The sequence below is a fragment of the Nanorana parkeri genome, unplaced genomic scaffold (genome assembly GCF_000935625.1).
Source record: "Nanorana parkeri isolate BGI_ZX_2015 unplaced genomic scaffold, ASM93562v1 scaffold1352, whole genome shotgun sequence".
NCBI classification, from domain to species: domain Eukaryota; kingdom Metazoa; phylum Chordata; class Amphibia; order Anura; family Dicroglossidae; genus Nanorana; species Nanorana parkeri.
This window is the reverse complement of record NW_017307620.1, coordinates 214,159-220,255: the sequence shown is the minus strand read 5'-3', so window position 1 is coordinate 220,255 and position 6,097 is coordinate 214,159.

The window sequence follows — 6,097 nt, the reverse complement described above, 5'->3', positions numbered from 1 at the left end:
TATAATAACAATTAATGAAAAAGAGCCTTTCCACAGTTAAAGATAAACTCTAAAAATTACACACACAAAAAACACCCTTTCAGTGCCCCTCACCCTTCCCTTGCACTGCAATGGTAAAATGCTCATTAATCATAATGGTCGAGGAAAAAGGTGTAATACTTATGCCTTGCTATGGTAGGCTCCAGCGCTCTCCACTTCTCTGTAACATGGGTTGCAGGCAGGCAATCACTGTCCTCTCGTACAATGCAGGACTATTGGCCCTGCTTTCCATTTGATGATGCCAGTGTGTAACCTCCTGCCAGAGTGCCCTAGAGAAGAGACGTTGGGGAACCAGTCAAACAAATGGAGGAAACCTGCTGGAGCGATAAATAAGGTAAGTTTTACATAGTATTCCTCTACCCCTAGATTTAATAAACATTTAACCCTTGTTGTGTGGGGGGGCCCCAAGGCATGGGTATTTTTTTCTGTCTGGTTTGAGGCTTACAATGGTTATTTTAGCTGGAACAAAACTTACACCAATGTGATTTTTAATAATAAAGAGATAAAAACTTTGTGCATATAAAGTGACTTATTTTGCTTTTTAAATTAATGCAACCATTTCTCATTACTAACTAGTGTCATAAACTAGACTTTTTCAACCAGGGTGGCTTGGCACCCTGGGGTGACGTATGACCTCCTTAGGGGTGCCTCAAAATTTTCAAACAATATCAAGCCTTTCCATGGTGCAGGTGAATCATGGTGAAAGAGGGCTCCTATTGTGATACAGGGTGACTCTGATGTGAAAGGAGGAGGCTTCTGATATGATAGGGGGGGCACCTGATGTAAAAGTGGACTCTGATGTGAAAGGGGGATCCCGATGTGAAAGACTGGGTTCTGATGTGAAAGGGAACAACACTTTTGTGTGGTTTTGTGTGCGGTCCCCCCTTAAAAATCCATACCAGTCTCCAATCTCAGATAAGGGTCTGGTATGGATTTCGTAGGGACCACAATTTATTTTTTACATTTACATTTTCACATTTTAGATCGGGGTGCCTCAAGATTTCACATACATTTAAAAGGTGCCATGACTGAAAAAAGCTGAGAAATGCTATCTCCTAAACACACAGAAACAATGTCAGCTCTGAGGACGGTATTTTGGTTTATCATTTATAAAAACAGTCTCTATTCCCATGTTATCCAGAACTTGGACAAGGTGAATTGAATGTGATCTTGGCTTTCCAGTTGGAAATTGCAATAAACACATTTTTTATTTATCCTTTCATTTGTTGTAGAGAATTATGTACGATGGTAGATTGCAAGTACAATACCAATGTAACAGAGTATTAGGCTTGTAGTTTTCTACTCTCTTTCCACTGGATGACCCTGTAACAATAGAACTCTCAGGGTGCTCAGGGACCTCACCTGCACAGATATTTTCCACAATCTAAGGCCAGCAGGCTGAAAGTGATTGTCACTGGGGTTGGTTCACTCTGCATTTAACCCTCATACACCCAAATAATAGCTGCCACCATGTTTTATATAGAAAAATGCACTGTTCACAATAATTACTGGGACAAATATGACCCTAAGCAATGTCTGTGACACTCACTTTTACGCCAGGAATAAACAGGATTTAAAATATGGTAGCATTATTCAATAAGGTATGAATTCTTTAGGTTCTGATTTAGAGCATTAGAGATAAAGCATAACAATTTTTAAATATAATTTTCAATTAAAGAGAAAAAAAAGAAAGTGGTGCAAGAAAAAATAGTAGTGAATTAATTCAACTGGCAGTTGGGAATCTGGATCTTTCAAATTATATATTTGCCCGCATTTGTCAACCTATTAAATATTTACTTGCACACAAGAAAATTGTGTAAATAGTGAGCCCCTCTTTTTGTTTATTGGGCACAGAAAAGTGCTTTATGTAGATTTTATTGCTTTGATTGTGATGCTTTCCACGTCATTTTGCTTAGTATGAGGATTTATTTAGTAGAGAAGAAGAACATTTGCTTATTTTACATTTGGGAGCTAACAATTTAGGCAAAATCCTGTCATTCAATAACAAAATGTAGCAGCATCAGTAACATGCAATTTCTTTCTGTGGTGCTATTACTTCTTCAGATTGTCCCTTGCTTTTTTTCTTTGCACCATTATGCATGTTTGCATTTGCAGAAAAAATAAGGAACTGCATAAGAAATGCCTTTTGTTAGCAGATTTGCTTTTAGGCATGTGGAATTGGAGAACACAATTCCTGTATTGTATAGAAATAATATGGTACATTTTTCTGATGTTGGTTTGGATGTGCTCACTTGTAATTAATGATTGAGCTGACTACAGGTGGGATGGGGGTCAACCTTTAGGTAAGACTAGCATTTGGGTCACAAAGTGAGGACAATTTTTAGGCTTAAGGCTAAATGACTAAGCCAAAGTTTGTTTTATAAATGTATTTAAATGATATGGATGGCTTCAACTTACAGGACAACTGAACCTTTGATATTGATGTCCTTTATCCAATGCTCCTCCCATCTCCATGAGTGCTGCCCATTTGTTTAATTGCTTACCTTCCTCCTCTTGCCACTGATTCTGCTCAGCACAGCAGTCTTTCCAGTCAAAATGTTGACACTGGGTCATTTTGGTGCATCTTAAAAAGTATTGTATTTTTCTTGGGGAAAGGGTGGTTAGGTCTTTACAATCCCATGATTTCAGAAGCATCTAAAACTGAACTCAAATGCAAGCTGAAGGCATCTACAAGAATGATGCCTCTGGCCAGTTACACAAAGCCTATCAAAGCTTGAAAACGGCAACCATTACTTAGGAGTGGAATCAATTTTGGCCCAGGAGTCAATTTTCTTGCCATGTGTAGCAGTATACCAACAGGACTGCTGTAAACAGTTATTCTTCCATGTTAAAGTTGCAGATTTTATGTAGAGAGGAAGAATGTTGGCTACCACAGTAGTGGCTGCTATTCACAGTATTTATAGTTGGCCAGAGGTTACCAATTTAGCAATTGACATAATCTATATGAGAGAGAGGCTGTATACCTGCTAAGCCACTGTAGTATTGTGATCTCTGACTCAATTCGCATCTATTTCTTACACATTGTACAGGGATACACAAAATGCTATTGGCACCGAAAAACTAAAACTAAGGGGGTTATTCACTATTGAGCCGAAGGATACAGCCGCATCTTCGGCTGATCCTTCAGCTCTCTTCGGCCACCGGAGCCCTTCGGTTCAACTACAGCTGCTGTATGGGCTATTCACAGTTGTAATGACAGATCAGCATCCCCAAAATGACCTGGGGACGTTGATCTGTCATTAAACATTATTCATTGGCCGGGACCTGCTAGAACCGCAGTCGCCAACCCTTCAGACCTCATGGACCACTAAATTCATAATGTTAAATCCCGCGGACCACTAATATGAATTTTTAAAAAATATATATATATATACACACACGAGAATATATTTATATATGAGGAAACAAAAAATATGAGAATATATCTATATATACATAGATACAGTATATATACACATATATACATACTGTAGGTGCGGGTGTGCCTGCAGGAGTGGCAGTGCTGGTGGAGGGAGGGAGCGGTGCCGCCCGCCCCAGTAATAATATTAATTGTTTTCCCCCCTATCGAATCTGCCGCTGACCCTTCCGGCGGCACCCGGGGCACATGTTCCCCCTACTTTCAGCACTGAAAGGGAGGCAATGCCCCCAACCACCCCCGTGCTCCCGCACAATGAGCTACTATTACCTGGCTTCTCCCTACTTTTTCTATGTCCTGCAGCCTGCTCAGTCCGGGTACTGACGAGATGCCCCCTGCAGAGCCTGCACTGTACTGAGAGCCGCGCATTCCTTGTGACGTGTTTTTAATTTTTTAAAATCATTTTGCATTTTTATTTTAACATTCTTTGTTCTTCTTTTCTATTCTGCTCAGTACCACGGAGGTACCGAGCAGAATGCCGCTCAGCGGCATTCGCATATTCACTCACTGCCGTTCGTCCCCTATGAGAATAGGGGTGAACGGCAGTGAGTGAGCTGCTGGAGCTTCGACTCAGCCGATCCAGATGTTGCATAGACTGAGTCGAAGTCCTTCTGCACTTCGGCTCAGCCGAAGGCAGCCGATGTACGTCTGATTTCAGCCCTACTGAGCTGGAGTGAATAGCCTAACATCATTCGGTTCTGTTCAAATCGGCTTGGTTATTCACTCGGCTGCCTTCAGGTGCCTGTTAGTATAAATAATAGTATAAATAATACAATCCTTAATGTAAAATTGGCATGGCCTACAAAGCTTCCTAAGTTAAAAATACAGCTGAAATGCAAGTACCTTGTGGTGACCGTGTGTATACCCCTGTATCCTGGGCCATAGAGAAGGCTTTGACTTCTGGTCAAGGTAACACAAGTCCTGCCCATCCCTAGCACTAAGCTTTACTTTCTGTCATTCAATTATCAATGACAATATCAAAGCATCTACAGAACACTCAGACTTTGCCATTTGACAGTTAAATGACAGGGAGTGAGACTATGGGGATATGTTCATGGGAAGAACTGCTTTTCATCTCACACAAGTCAATGTAAATACATAAAACAGCTTGATGCAGCTCAGATGGAGGTTAAATACAGGTACAAAGGAAGTTGGAAGCACCTGTAAAGAAACTCAGAATGACCTTAGAAGTGCTCCAAACAGATGTCAAATGCAACCTAAATACACATGAAAACATGCTTTACTTTCCTATCTGTACCAGATTATGGTGTTGGGCCTTAGAGTTAATTTGGGATTGTATATAACTTAGGCCTAAGATCCAGAGCAGGAATGAATGGAAGTAAAGGATAATGATTATAGAGGAGAGGAGAATGGGCATTAATGGAAGAGGAGGAGAGCTATCACAGAGGCAGGATAAGCGTGTGCGGATTAAAGTGGAGGATAATAACATGGGAGGGGAGCAAGTATAGATGGAAGTAGAGTAAAATGTACACAAATACAATTAAAAACAATAAAAACACAAAAAATACACATTTTTCACCTACAGAATTTTACACAAGCATATGAATGAGTGAAAATAAGCGTTTCTGATAATAAATGCTAATTTCAATGAAATCACTCCTTACATTCCTATAAGTAGCCTGTATTCAGCAGGATAAGAAAAATTCTAAGACTCTTCATCCCTTCCCTACCGGAATGGGCACACATTTTCCAGTTAGCTATAACATATAGTTTTGTTTAGAGTAAGTAACAGTTGGATCCCTTGCCAGGTTTTTGGTTTTCTGTTTTGGTGTCCTGTTTCCATTTACTTCCTATCCCGATGTCAACATTTTCACTGTGACAGGATACTTATGTAGAAACAGACATTAATAAAATACAAATGGGGTTCTGTCCCTTTCCCACCCTCTCAGTAAAAAGTATTTCAAGGTGCCTACATGGCAGCATATTAGTGATAAGCTCCGCCCCTATCCCCACCTACAGGACCAATTTAAATCTATAAAAGAGAGAAAATCCCACCCCTCATGCATTCTCTTTTGCGTCCTCATCTGCAGCTCCATCGGGGGTTCAGCCTCTCCCCGCTGTAATCCCCTTCTGGAAGTTTCTTGGGGGACCAATCTTCTTTGCTTGAAGTGTCTTAAGTAGGACCAACATGCGGAGGAATGTGGTGAGGATTCTAACTAAGGAGACGCTGGGTGGCAATCTATACTTTAGTTCCTTTTTCCCCTTGCTACAGGTGTTTTTTTTTCTCCTGTGCAATAACTTTCTGATCCTGGCCTCCATCTTGGATGGGGACAAAACCTGTCTATTAGACATGTGCGATTCGGTTCGTTCTGAAATTCGTTTCGAACGAATTTTCGGAAATTCAGAGATTCGGATGCATCCGAATTACAGCTAAGATGAATGCAAACGAATTGGAATTCCCGATTTCCCGAAATTCGTAATTGGATGAATTTCGTCGCAGCAAAATGACATTAGGAAATTTTGCATCGGGGTACCCCATGTGAATGAGTAAGGGGTACTTGTACCCCTACTCATTCACTAAAGGGTTAAATCAAATAGTTAGTAAAAAGTCCAGATTTTTGACAAAATCCTTTAATTGAAAAAAAACAAACAGTCAATTTT